The sequence below is a fragment of the Schistocerca cancellata genome, chromosome 4, assembly GCF_023864275.1.
Source record: "Schistocerca cancellata isolate TAMUIC-IGC-003103 chromosome 4, iqSchCanc2.1, whole genome shotgun sequence".
Taxonomy (NCBI): domain Eukaryota; kingdom Metazoa; phylum Arthropoda; class Insecta; order Orthoptera; family Acrididae; genus Schistocerca; species Schistocerca cancellata.
Window position 1 is genome coordinate 782,366,313 of NC_064629.1, and position 15,826 is coordinate 782,382,138.

Below are 15,826 nucleotides of genomic sequence, written 5' to 3' on the forward strand. Positions count from 1 at the left end.
AACACCAAAGTTTTTCAACACGAAATATGGAAAAACAAATAGGGTATGTCAGTTTAAATACTTGGGGGAAATAACACAAGAAAACGATATGGAAAAGGCTGCATTTGAAGTTCGCTGTCAAAAGATGGCAACTGCATACAGATTAACACAAAATATTTATAATAAAAAATCACTTTTTAAATTCAGTAAACTTAGACATTACAGCACGGTAATCAAACCTGAATTTCTTCATGGAGCAGAAACTTTAATGTGTAACAGGAAGAGGGATACTGAAGAAATTCAAAAGAAAGAAAGAAATATTATTAGGAAAATATTAGTCCCCAAAATTACTCATGGAGAAACTTATAGGCTGAGAAGTAATAAAGAAATAGAAGAATACACAGACATACATGGTGACATGAGAAAACGGAGGATTAAATTTTATGGGCACATTAAAAGAATGGCACCCACTAGTATGGAAAAAAAAGTAGAATTCTACGAAAACAGAAGTAAGGCCAAAACTGAGCCAATGAAATGGATTGCTGCGACCAAGGAAGATCTTAAAGCAGGCGGTACAACTCAGCAGACCTTAGAGATAGGAAAACATTCAGAAACAAGATATTTGATTGGAAAGTTGGTCAGAGGGAAATTAGAAAACGGACTGGAACACCGTGGTCTGATTCAAGAAAGAGACTTCATTCTGAAAGGATGAAACAAATTTAGGCACAAAGAAAGGCCAACCATCAAACGTGACATTGATGGAGTGCACCTCGCGTGGTCCCACTGGGCCCATACGTGAACAGTAATAACATAAAAGACTTCATCTGAAATCAGAGAGTTAACATCACCTATGAATAAACTAGTTGCCGGCCGTGGTGGCCGTGCGGTTCTAGGCGCTCCAGTCCGGAGCCGCGCTGCTTCTACGGTCGCAGGTTCGAATCCTGCCTCGGGCATGGGTGTGTGTGATGTACTTAGGTTAGTTAGGTTTAAGTAGTTCTAAGTTCTAGGGGACTGATGACCACAGCAGTTGAGTCCCATAGTGCTCAGAGCCATTTGAACCATTTGAACCAATAAACTAGTTGTTTTTATAATTTAATTAAATTGAAAGAGAGCACTTAAAACGACATGAGGCAGTCATTCGATTGGACCTTACATGTAGAAGGTAGGTCGATATGATAGCGAAGCTTCTATTGTTACGTCCCCGGAAGTTACTCGGGTGTGTCATTAGCACGGGAAGCAGAGAGCAACTAGAACGTTCTGGAACAATCTTCGCGTAGATTGACCTTCTGTGAGCTAAAAAGCGTGCAGAAAGGCTATGAACGTTACGTATAGAAGGTGGGTCGATATGGTAGCAAAGGTTCTGTAGTTAACGTGCCCGGAAGTTAGATGGGTGTGTCATTTTCGAGGGAAAACGGAGAGTAACTAGAATACTCTGGAACGATGTTGGCATAGATGGACCTGTAAGCTAAAAAGCGCACGGAACGCCTATGTTGAAGGGGAATCCCAGTACTAGACTACTGCGCGATCTCGATACATCGCAAACATTGTAAAATAGTTCCTGTAGCTTCTTACGCCTCCAGGTTAAAAACTATTTGTTTTAATATCATACGAAGGAAGGTAATGCAGGACAGAACCGAATGAGTTAGTTTCCTCTTTTACATTTAGTAAGCTTTCTTCGTTTGTAAACCGAATATTTTTCATTATTATGGGACTTGCAGCATATATTATGTAGAGAATTAGTAGCAGTGTGCTGCAATAAAGCCTTAATAATCTTATATACTAAAATAAAATATCAAGCAGCATACTGTTTACTAATTCTCTGCATAAAATTGAATATGTCTAATGTAACTCACGGGGTGGAAGCATATGTGTAGTGGGGAAGGGTGTCAGATCCGGTGTTGACACGCGCAGAACATCAAGCAGCTGCTGCACTGTCCTAAAGGCTAGTCACATATATGAACGCTCCGGCGAAAAATGTTCATTTTGGAGTTAAATTAGTACTTTAGAAGTGCTAACGCTTTCCGGCCACTGCTCCGGTTGTCCGAAACAAAAAAAAAAAAAAATGGTTCAAATGGCTCTGAGCACTATGGGACTCAACTGCTGTGGTGATATGTCCCCTAGAACTTAGAACTACTTAAACCTAACTAACCTAAGGACAGCACACAACACCCAGCCATCACGAGGCAGAGAAAATCCCTGACCCCGCCGGGAATCGAACCCGGGAACCCGGGCGTGGGAAGCGAGAACGCTACCGCACGACCACGAGATGCGGGCTGTCCGAAACAGCCTCTGAGTAAAGGCAGGTTATTATTCCACGCTAATTACACAAAAGTATCGTGTCTTGTAGGAGGTGACCATTAACTATGTGTGTGCAAGTACAGTTTCTGATTGTGACGAACTCTAGGACGACGGTAGGTGTGCCTTCTCTAGTCGAAATGCAGTGTTAGTATAATGGGTGAGTGATTCCAGCGCACAACTTTGCATTTCCGATCATTTTTGACGTTTTGCTTTCATTGTTCAATCATGCAGGTGGGCGACTGCTCGAGTGTTCGAACTGTTAATTCCCAGTCTTTTGTCCAGTTTTGTAACGTCCAGGCGAGCAAGTGAGTTTCTTTTAAAATCTTTGTTTAAAGTCCTGCATTGCGGTGCAAGTTCCGTTCACAAAAAACAGAACGCCTTGAACGACTAGACATACGAAGTTCATATTCACAGGATATGTACATTAGTATGTTTTGCAGAAATGATTAGCATTTCAGTCACCTTGGTTCAACATGTGTCCTGTTGCCTAGTAGGCACAGATCCGCCATGGGCTCTGATAACTGGTTCCATGTGTGATGGCATCGACGCGTATAAGGCGCAAGTGGCGTCCTGTGGTATAGCCATCCATGCTGCATTCACCTGGTTCCAAAGTTCATCTGTGGTGTTTGGCATTGGGCCACAGCGCCGCACCTGTCATTTCACCATAACCCACAAGTTTTCAGTTGGCTACAAGTCTGGTGATCTGGCGAGCCAGGGCAAAATTCTGACGTCCTATGACTCCAAGAAGGCATGTTTTCATGCAGAAATATGTGGTCGCACATTGTCTTGTTGAAAAATGGCGTCTGGGGTGTTGTGCAGAAAGGGTACGGCTATGAGCCACAGGATGTCATTCATGTAGGTCACACTGGTCACAGTGCCCTGAAGAAGCACCAGATGTGATTTTTGGTTGTAGCCAATAGCACACCACTTCATAAGGCCTTGGAGCTGGTACGGTATGTCTTGTGTACACTGGCTACAAGTCTGGTGATCTGGCGAGTCAAGGCAAAGGGCTGACATCCTATGACACCAAGAAGGCCCGTGTTCATGCAGTAACATGTGGTCGTGCATTGTCTTGTTGAAAATGGTTTATGGGGTGTTGTGAAGATAGGGTATGGCTACGGGCCACAGGAAGTCATTCATGTAGTTCACACTGGTCACAGTGCCCTGGAAAAGCACCAAATGGGATTTTTGGTTATACCCAATAGCACCCCTACACCATAAGGCCTTGAGCTGACGCGGTATATCTTGTGCACATGCAGTCACAGTCACTGAGATGCCGCTCCACCTGTCTGCGGCGAACCAAAATGTGGACATCATTTTCAAACAAATAGAACCTGGATTCGTCTGAAAAAACTATCTGATGCAATTACTGACCCCAGTGACGTCGTTCCACACTCCATTGCCGTCTAGCACGTTCCTGCACATTCGTCAAAGGTAGACGGAGAAGTGGACGTAGCGCACGTAACCCATGCCATAATAAACGGCGACGGACTGTCACCCCTGACAGTGTACCATGTGTTACACTATTCCACCGTTGCGCCAGAGCCGAGGAGGACGCAGATCTGCCCTGCAATGCCTTTCATATGAGCTGTCGATCTTCTTGGGGTTGGTCTGGGTGGTGTGACTTGACCGTCTTCGTCGTCTTCTACGTCTCTCCGTGAACCACTCTGCACACACCCGTTGTACTGCTGAAACAGATTCAGAGAGGAAAATGTGCTTGTTAATTAAAATTGACGATACACTGTAGTTTAAAAAGTTTCATTTGAACTAAAATCGTACTTTCCATGCCACCTTGTTTTATTAAGATTAGTTCTAAATACACTGATGGAAAAAATCGCAATACCAAGGAGTTGTATGACATGAAAGAGAGTTGGTAGCCATGTTTCTACATCTGGAAGATGAAGTCTACTCAAATTTCACGCAAGTCGCATAATAGTGGCGCTAGTAGTGGCACTATGATGATAGAAGTCAGGTTTCCTTTAAGGGGAGCCGGAGGTGCCTATGCTGCCCATGTTAAAATCACTAAGTTTGAGGAACATTTATGAATAAACTACCAAATAGAAAAAATTGAATTTTTTTTACATATAGAGTGGTTTAGTATTGCAGTTATGACAGAGGGATTTTGGAGTATCTTTTCTAGTTTCCTTCCAATTATTTTTTTTATTAATGACCCAATTTTTTTACAAATAATTGCTTTATAATTAAACTGAAATGAAACTACTGAACATATTGCCAAATGGCTATGTTTCAATGTAAGTCTGACCACTAGGAGTGCTGTATAAAAATTTCATCTCTCTAGCTTGAGTGGATTTTGAGAAAATGTTCCTTATATTCGAAAAATTCTAATTTACGGGAAACGGCTATCAAAGTTGCTCAATACATTCCTGCACTATAGGATGGATTATCAGGGTCTTCTTCTTCATCCTCCAAAAGCTTCCTCTTCTGTCTTCATTTCTGGCCTGTTGTTCCATCATACTTCATATGCCTTTCTCTTCTTTCTGCTCCTCTTATCCTTTCTCTGTCAATATTTCTTAGTGCTCGTACAATGTTCACCGCAGCTGTAAATCCTAATGCCTTCAGAACTTCACACTTCACACTGTTCCCTTGGTTGTAGGTTGCTATTGTATCATAAATGCCAAAGTTCAGTGTTTTTATGCTTACAAACACCCTTTTAGGAATCACTTTCCAAATCAAATTGTTTACGCTCTCATTAGAATTCTGCGTCTTTCTGTGTAGGCATTTGTGTAACAATTCTGGCTGTGCTAAGTCATGAAAAATTGATTTTATTGCATATATTTCTTAGTGCTCGTACAGTGTCACTAACATATTCACGAAATCTGTCACTTCCACCAGTCAGCTTCTTGCTAGAAGATGTCACAGGGCTATGGGCGGCCATGTGTTGCTTAGCAGAAGAACGCACTGTTTCAGTAATTGTAGTATCGCAACTTGGTATTAGTGTTAATTTTCTTTTCCCTACGTTCTTCCTCTTCTTATGTACACGGTTACTAAAACGTGGCATCGTAACCAGAACAACGCTTTACACAAGAAGTATAATACTACCAACAACAGGCGCAACACTGAACTAATTCGAAACGGTAAACAGCAGAGAGACGATGTTCCGCGCTCTTAGCGCTTCATTTGTCACAGGAAACAATGTAGCCAACCCTTGCACACTCGCTGTATGCGTAACATAAGGCGCTGTATGCGTAACAGGCCGAGAAAATCCCAAGCAGTTCGCCAGGAAGTCACGAGAGGGTGTTAGATGCATTCAGCGGCCGCCCATTTCCTCTGCAGGCGTGGGGGAAAATGGTAATAACTCCACTTCTAGGGCGAGTAGAACAATAATTCAAAGTTTACATTAAAGAGGAATGTTCCAATTAATTTTCGGCAGGGAAAAAAATCGTAATTTTTTGGATTTGACCACCTCCGGCTCCCCTTAAATAAGGTCGTGAGCGTTAGTTACGTTTGAAATTGGACGTGGTGAGTTAATGTCAGTCATGAATGCCTTTAAGGCGACAAAGACGCCGTGTGGTGGCGCGGTTCCTTCCGTCCCTTTACGACGAACCTGCACCTACCAGTGAACATTGTCTCAGCAGATCATCAGTAGGGAAGCCGAGCGAAACCTACTGTACTTCGACGTGAACCAGGCTGCAATTGAAGTCACTAATCTACGTTTCGGGAGAAAGTTTTCACACAAATGAAAGGCTGGAAATTTTGTCTTGAATTAATATATTCTGAAACTTAGGTGAACAAGCATCACTGCCAAGCCCGTGCTAGTCTTAACACAGTCACTCATAATCCCTTTCACTCACGTTAGCAAGTTTATGGTGTTGCATTTCCCGAAAACGTAATAGCTACAAAAATACTGATTGTTTTTGGTTGATAATGCTCGCCAAATATTAAGTCTGTCGGTCCCAAATGCAGTCACAGTTTTTAGCCACCGACCTGCTCAATACGCCACGCGGAAATTATGTTTTTTCTCGTCACAAAATTCACTTAAAAATTCCGAAATTTCTACACACCCATCGAATTAATTATGCCGTCACTTTACAACACTTTTGATGTATGAAACACTGGTAAATCCGGCAACTTATCATTTCCATCGGAACTACTACTACACACGTCCGAACTTTTTCATGGCTAGGCTCCGGCTCCTCTCTAGAATACTCGGAGTCTTCTCTAGCAGCAGAGAAAGGCGCGCGAAGAATATTGCTTTACCATTGGTCAGTTTACTCAACAACCAATAGCAAAACAACATTCTCCCGCGTCAGTCTGCGCTTTTCATCAACAACCAATCGCAAAATAGTAAACCTAACGACTGCACTCTTTACCGACGTAATTATCTAATATGCTGAAGTTTTGCTTATGCGTAAAGTTATTTACTATTGTTATTTATACCTGAATTAACTTTCCCTTTACCATAAACTTACTTTACAAATCTATTCTACTAAAATCCCCTTTGTCCACATCCATACTTATTCGAAATGTTCCCACACTAAATCCCACTACATAACTCGTTAAACAATTATCTTCATATTAACCTTAAACCACACTCACGCATCATTCATACTGCTAAAACACATTTACAACATTTTACGTACACAAAAGACATAATAACACTTCATGAAAATACTACAACAGTTTATGAGAAACATTCTATTACTTTAGTGCACTCTAGTCGGCACAATCGAAACTAAATCACAATCCCCTATCCAATACTGTCCTCTATCTGCTGATACATAAACTATGTGCGCGTCCAGTCTCGCGTCACCATCTGTCACTATCCAGCTCTGAGACACATCTCCCGCTTAACCGCCTCCAAGGCAGGATCGGTATACGGCGCTACGCCTCAGCCGTTATCAACACCTCGCTTAGTTTTAACGATGTCGTGTAATAGGACTACCAGAAGCGGGATGTACCTTCTGCGATACTGCAGAAAGACTTGACAGGAATGTAGCCACTGTACATGGTTACTGGCACCGGTGGTCACGAGAACGTACGGGCGTAAGAAGACCGGGCTCCGGGCAGCCACTTGGCACTGCCGAGAGAGAAGACCATCGTGTTCACGCATTGTACTACATCTGCAGCAGCAATTTGAGCAGCAGTTAGCACCACAGTGACACAACTGTTACAAATCGGTTACTTCAAAGACAGCTGTGAGACAGACGGCCTGTAGCGTGTAATCCACTGACACTGGCCACTGTTTCCGCTGTCCTGTCCGTGATGGGAATGACCTCTAGCCAGCGTCTGAAACTGTCTATGACGGTCAGTAAGTAACTGTGCTGGCCAGAGCTCGGAAGTGGTCCTACCAGGTCCACATGCACATGCATAAAATGCACCACCGGTGTGTCGATGGCATTCTAACGCTCAGCTGACCGATCTCACAGGACTGCATCCATTGACGGCAATCCTTCTTGATGTCTGACCAAATCACCTTCTTGGTAACCAACTGACTGTCTTGACTTGACGCAATGATGCACTATGCTACGGAAAGCCTCGAATGCCTGACATCGAAACTTCTGTGGTAGAAATGAGCACTGCGTGTTGTAGGCCATGTTGGATTATAACACTGCTTGTAGCACGGGCATGTAAAATTGCGTTATGAAATAACCAAGAAACTGCAACTCAGGTTTAAAAAAAAAATCACGCTTGTCCAGTCTACACTTTAGTCCAGCATCAGAAAACACACGAAACAAAGCACGCAAATTGGCAATGTGTTCTTCAGGTCTACGACCTCCTACGACAATATCGACCAAACAGTTTGAACAGTCTGGTACTTGAGTAGTCAGCTGTTCCAAATACCGTTGGAAAATGGCGGGTGTGGAAGCACTGTCAAAAGGCAAACGCAAATATTTAAACAAGCCCAAATGAGTGTTCACAACATACACGGTTTGAGAGTCTTCGTCGAGTGGTATTTGAAGAGATGTGTTGCGCAAATCAATTTTTGAAAAGTAGCGACCCGTGGCTAATATGTCCATGAGATCCTCTGGGTGTGGGCATGGATGAGTGTCAAACACAGTTTTTGAGTTGATTGTAGACTTAAAGTCAACACAGAGGCGAATCCGGCCTGAAGGTTTCGGGAGAAAAAGGAGTGGACTTGCCCATTGACTAGTTTGTATGGACGCAATAACTCCACTATCTTGCTAAGTTCGGCAGCCACTTTGTCTAGTAATGGAATGGGAACAGTTCTGGCCTGGCAGAATTTTGCCTGAGCATTGTCTTTGATAGTAATATGTGCAACAAAATTGTTAGCCCTGCCCAAACATCCAGAAGAAAAGTTCAGGGATTTCTTTCAGCAAGCTAGCTACACTGCCGTTGCCATTGAATGCAGTAACTAACAATACATTTTCCTGAACTTGAAAGCCAAATAAAATGGTTCAAATGGCTCTAAGCACTATGGGACTTAACATCTGAGGTCATCAGTCCCCTTGACTTAGAACTACTTAAACCTAACTAACCTAAGGACATCACACACATCCATGCCCGAGGCAGGATTCGAACCTGCGACCGTAGCAGCAGCGCGGTTCCGGACTGAAGCGCCTAGAACCGCTCGGCCACAGAGGCCGGCAAAGCCAAACAAATCAAACGAATCAAAGCCAAATACGTTCTCACAATCGCGTGATTGTAGCACAGTGAAAGTCACAGTTCGCGTATGTGAGCTATACATGGCAGCCAAAGTACATTTTCTGAGAACGGGAATGTCTTGTCCATTATAAGCCGTCAGGTGCGTACTAGTATTAGACAGGCGTGGAGAGCCTAACAGTTCGTATGTGTTACGATTCAGCAATATAACAGAGGCACCCATGTCCAACTGAAATTTCACACGTTTTCCACTAAGATGCAAATGAACAAAAAGCTTATTGGACTGGCGTAACACTGAAGAAACTGCTTGCTAGTTTTGCTAATACTTTCAGCTGGCTTTGAATACACTGCACTGATTACATGGGCCTTGTGACTAGCCGGCCGCGGTGGTCTAGCGGTTCTAGGCGCTCAGTCCGGAACCGCGCGACTTCTACGGTCGCAGGTTCGAATCCTGTCTCGGGCATGGATGTGTGTGATGTCCTTAGGTTAGTTAGGTTTAAGTAGTTCTAAGGGACTGATGACCACAGATGTTAAGTCCCATAGTGCTCAGAGCCATTTGAACCATTTTTGAACCTTGTGACTGGATTTTTGTGAGTGGGTAAAATTCTTAAGTTTGTTCCACTGCAAACATACGGATTGTACGTGATCTTTCTTGCCACAAGCATAATACTGTGCTTGTCTGGACGGGCAGTCTTGGCGTTTGTGCCGTGAATAGCACAGAGGACATGACTTAATTCTGTTCGCCTGTTTAGAGAGCTGTTTACATGGCGTGGCGTGCGTGTGCTGTTGCTGCATACTGGGCCGCTCTCTAGCAAGGGACAACTCAACCTGATAAATTGGCGGCTGCTCAAGTTTATCAGCCGCAACGGCACCTGAATCATACTGATCTAGAATTTACACTACATGATGAAATGATGGATTTGACTGTTTCAAAATCTATTCTCTAAGTTTAACATCATTTACATTGTACACGATTGCGTCACACAATATAACATCTGAATATAAAACACCACAAGCACATCTGAATTTGCATTTGCTCGTCATACCCTGTGGATCTGTTACCCACTCACGATAAGTTTGTTCCGACCACTTCTTGCTATGAAAGAATTGGTACCTGGCTGCTACCGAATTCACTTGTTGCTCATAATAGTGAGTTAGCAAATCTACAACCCAATCATAGGAAAGTTCTCTCCGAGTGGCGTTAGGGAACAATTTAAGAATGAGGAGAAAGACTGCACTTCCTGGCATTGACAAAAAGTAATGTAGTTTCACAGTACCTGATAATTTATGAGCAATTACGTGGGTTTCTAACTGTTTCAATCACTCGAGCCATTCCTTTTTTTTTTCATTAAACTAACGAAAAGGCGGTATACCACTTGGAGTTACAATTGTTGCTTGTTGTGCGGTATTTGTTTGAGCCGCCATTAACTGCTGTACCGTATCGAGAAGGGAGGCTATCTGCTGCATCTGAAACCGTAACAGCTGTGTTAGCTGCGTTGCATCTATTCCTTTCAGCTGTGGTGTCTGAGTAGGGGGTGGGATAGGTGAGTTGCTCATGGTGGAATAGGCAAATGCAATAAACAGACAATGCAAGCAATAAAATTAAGCACACAAGCAAAGAAAACTTCTGCAACGCCCACCCGAGAACACTGAATAGAAGAAACACTAACAGAGACACTGTTAAAACGTCTAAACGCACCCCTGTAAACCAAAGACAAGGTAGAATTAAGGCGCCAGCAAAACACAAAAGCCCACGACAAAACAAAAGAGAGAATCTGTGGCGTCTGTCGGCTCTGGTAACAGGTTGTCACTATGGTGTTGGTCCAACTTCGTCTCCAGATATGTAGTGTCTAGGAATCCTGCATACTCGGTTCTCTAAACAAAAAATAAAACAAGTCGTATTAATAAGTTTTATTACAATAACAAAAGATACAATAATTAACTTTAGCAATTACACAGATGTGTCGCAAGCAATGGGCGCCAAACAAAATAGTCTTCTTCACTATAGACAATCACAGGTCAGTGCTACGTACAGAGTACAAGCGAGTGATCTAGCACTGATGCTGCTATCGAAGTCGCTGATCATGAAGCTCCTAATGAACTGGGCTCTCACCAGTCGGTCGTGGCGCTTGTGTCCTCTCCACATACGGGCCGCTGCTGTCGCATTGTCGTCCTGGAGTGAGATCCGGTCAGCATCTGATTGGCTGACTTCTTCTCACAGCCTTCTCTTTTATGTAGTTCTTGACTGGCGTGCCAGCGCTTGACTTTATGCCATAACACAAATGCCTAAAGCAGAACTCAAATTTGTCATACAACAGAAAAACGGTGGAGCTCCTGAAAAATCCTGGTCTATCAGAGGAAGTCATCAAAAATCTTAGAGCTCTATCTCCTAGACCTCTTAGGCTGTTTGGACTACCTACATTACACAAGGAAGGTAGTCCATTGAGACCAATTATTAGCACTATTGGTTCTCCTACATACAGGCTGGCCAAATAGTTAACCACGTTGATGACTCTGATAGTTGGCTACTTTGAACATCACATTGAATACTTTCAGATGCTCATTGAGAAAATTAGACAGATTAGGGGTTGGCCAAAATGATATTTTAGTCAGCCAGAATGTGGTCTCACTATCACAGTTTCTGTGGAGGACACATTGAAACTGTTGGCAGAACATTTTCCTTATGAAACAAAAAGTTGTTCCGACATGTTATGACGACCACCTCCTTCTTGTACGGAGGTAAACTTTGCGAAAAGACGGACGGAAAGACTATAGGTTTCCGTTGTCTTCAGCAATAGCCAACTTTTTTATGGAACATTTTGAGGAACGTGAATTAAATTTGGCTCCCCTTCTTGCATCATCATTTTATCGTAATGTTGACATGTTTATGGTCTGGCCACACGGCGTAGCAGTTCTTGAGCACTTCCATGAACATGTGGACAGAACGCACCGAAACATCCAGTTTACCGTTGAGACGGGGAAAGAGGGAAATCAATACGCCTGTGGGGCACCTGATATAAAGTCAGCGTTCTCCGAGAAAAGGCAAGGTGAAAATGTTGAACAGTCTTGTGATGAGCCACCGACTGCATTTTTTCCCCTTTTGCGGCGCTACATCCAACAAAATTGGCAGAGTCCTGGGAAGACGAGGTGTCAGATTTATTTTCCGACCTCATAAGACGATAAAGGAGATGCTATGCCCAGTTAAGGACAGTCTCGGCTCCAAGATACCTGGGATTTACAACATTCCTTGTGAGTGAGGTAGCCATTACATCGGTCAGTCCACCCTCACCGTTCCCGACCACTGCACAGAACATCAAGGACGTATTAAAAATCGAGAACTGGAAAAATCTGCAGTTGCTGAGCACAGCCTCATAAACAAACATAAAATACTGTTTGACGAAACAAATGTTTTGTTCCAAGCTCTTACATGCCGAGATTCTGTAATTGAAGAGGCTATAGAAATAAGAATGTCTGAGATAATCTTTAACCGTGGCAGTGATATAATTTTAGCGCTACATGCAAGCGTAGACGTTGACACTGTCTGTGACAGCATGACGTAATTACCGACCAACCGGAAGGCATATTTGGGCTATCTAAGGCGACCACAGCAGCAGTTTTGATAGTCAGTTGCTCCTGAGGATGGAGGTAATCGTCGAAAGCTCGAGGTCTTACCCTGAATGAATGTGGCATGAATTCCAAGAATGTTTTATACTACATAAGTGATTATTATTCCCATGCACTGCTCAGCTTTGAGATGTGAGAGGTGTACCCCGATTGTCCATAAGTTCAAAACATTTGTAAGTAGGATGTTTATGTTTTCTTACTGGCAACGTTACGTAGAGCTCTGTATGAAAATCACTGGCTGTGCTGTGTGCAGTCTGTGGCTAGTTTGCATTGTTGTCTGCCATTGTAGTGTTGGGCAGCTGGATGTTAACAGCGAGTAGCGTTGCGCAGTTGGAGGTGAGCCGCCAGCAGTGGTGGATGTGGGGGGAGAGATGGCGGAGTTTTGAAATTTGTAACACTGGATGTCATGAACTACTATATATATTATGACTGTTAAGGTAAATACATTGTTTGTTCTCTATTAACATCTTTCAATTGCTAACTATGCCTATCAGTAGTTAGTGCCTTCTGTAGTTTGAATCTTTTATTTAGCTGGCAGTAGTGGCGCTCGCTGTATTGCAGTAGCTTGAGTAACGAAGATTTTTGTGAGGTAAGTGATTTGTGAAAGGTACAGGTTAATGTTAGTCAGGGCCATTCCTTTGTAGGGATTTCTGAAAGTCAGATTGCGTTGCGCTAAAAAATATTGTGTATCAGTTTAAGCACAGTCATGTATAAATTTTTCTAAGGGGACGTTTCATATGTCGACCCTTAGCCGAGGATACCTCACTGGACTCTTCTGATTTTTTCTTGTAGTTTGTGTAATTAGTGTAGATTTTGTTTATTGCTAGCGCGTAATTGTAGAGAGAATCTCCTTTGTAGTTGCAGCCTTTCATTGTTGTACAGTAAAACAGTTGTGGCATGCATGTAGATTTGCACCAAGTATTTCGCAGCTGCGCTTGCAATTAACGAGATATTATTTTCAGTGCTATGTTAATGTGATCTCTTAATTTTGCTCTTCAAATTGTGCTTTTCTGTGTTATCGTGTGAAATATTGTGACAATAATGGCATGTGAAAAACGTAATACTAGGCTCCAAAGTAAACTGAGAAATGACAGTGAAGAAGAAAGCAGTGTGTTAGCGCCACCGAGTAATGAATTAACTAATGTTCAAAGTAGTAATTTGGTAATTGTACATAGGGAAATGGAGCGGGCTGCAAACAATGGTGTAGACAGTGAAACAATTAGTGAACAGGGAAGCATTATCGATCGATCGGTCGGCAACAGCTTGCCTCAGGAATCCGAAATGACAGGACACAATCTTGCAAATACTGTAGATTCAGGTTTTGCGTCCTCGCCAATTTCTCAAATTAGTTAAGACACATTTTCTGCTTTTCAAAATGCGAATATTGGCGGTTCAAATGCATTGCCGAATAGCACTGAGGAACATGTTTCAGACACCAGTGCATTGTTATTACAATTAATGCAACAAATGGGACAAAAGCTTCAAAAGTTAGACACAATGGAACAAATCCAGAGACAAACACAGCAACAGTTACACACAATGGAACAACGTTACACACAATGGAACAAAATCAGAGAAAAACACAGCAAAAGCTTCAAAAGTTAGACTCATTGGAACAAACTCTCGAACAAACACGTGAAGATTTAACTGCTGAGTTACATAACATTGAATCGAAATGTCAAAAAGTCTGTAATGACGTAAAAACACAAATTTGTGAGCATTTCCAACCTATTTTCTCGCGTCATGAAAATGCATTACAGAATCACGAAGCAGCCATAAAAGAACTGCAAACTATTGTTCATGAAAATGATGAGACCTTGCAAACTAAAATTGACTCAGTTGCATCTACAGATTTGGTTACGCAACTTGCAGAAACTCAGGAAAACTTAAAGGACACAGTAGATACTCTGAAAATTGGTTCAGAAAGACACTTGGAGGAAATTAGTTCATTATCAGATAAAGTAGTTGAACTTTCGGATGAGCTAAATAATTTATCTACGAAGGAAGATGATAATCTGAATGACACAAAACCGGTAGTCTTTAATGACACAGAAGAGTGCGAACAAATTAGAAAATTCAAACAAAATCATAATCAAATCAGTACACTGTACAAAAGAGAAATCCGGAAAGTACAAGATCAGCTGACACAAGTAATACAAAAATTACATATTTCAGAGGACACTCGCGCTCCAACACGGGAAGAGGGACTTAGAAATACGGAAAAGTCGCAAAATAATAACACAGGGCATTTCGGAAGTTATGACAGAAATTGGCAAGGTACACCGAATTTTGAGATGGAACCGCCGAAACGACGTAACAATGACCGACATGCGACTCGCCGACATGATGATTTTGACTATAAGCTGTTCATTACTACACGTAAATTCAAAACGTTTAAAAATTCTGCCAACGACATTCATCCACAACCGTGGCTCCATCAATTCTCTCATTGTTTTCCTCCCAACTGGTCATTAGAGCACAGATTAGAATTTATGTGTGGCTATTTAGAGAATGAACCAGCTGTAAGAATGCGATCGGTCATTCACGATTGTCACAGTGAAGGAGAGTTTTATCATGCCTTCCTCTCAGCATATTGGTCTCAAGCTACACAAGACCGAGTAAAACATAGCATCATAATGATGAAACATTTCGAACAATCTGAATTTTCCAGTCTTGTGAAATATTTTGAAGACATGTTGCACAAGAATCAGTACCTGTCAAACCCATACAGCCCCTGAGAACTCATCCGCATTTGCTTAATGAAATTGCCTGAACATTTAAGAAATATTATTTTGGCAGGGCGTTGCAAATACGACACTGAAGCTTTTCAGGGACTCTTACAAGAATTAGAAATTGACACAGACAGTCGCGGCATGCGAAAACGGGAAAACAATCACTACAGGTCACATCCGTCACAATTCCGTGACGACAGAAACAATAACTGGACACGACAAGTCTATTGTTACAACGCAAATCGTGACCAAAACAGACACCATCCATATGACAACCACTGGCGGAGTAATAATAGTTACAGAGAAAGATCGCATTTCCGTAGTAATGAATATGACAGAGATTACCATAGAAACAGACAATATGGGAACAAAAACAATTATTATCAAGGGAGACAGAATAACTTCAGACGCAACAGTTCAGCGCGCAGTTACGATTCCGGGAGAAATTCTCCACCACATGACCGACAAACAAGAAACTATGTAAACTACCGACAAAACGACAGACCTGAATTCCATCAGAACTGGCGAGCTTCAAACAGGGCAGGGCCTTCTCGTCAAGGTGAATTTGTAGAAGTTAGGTCTCCTAATCCCAGTAACGACGCGCGCCAACA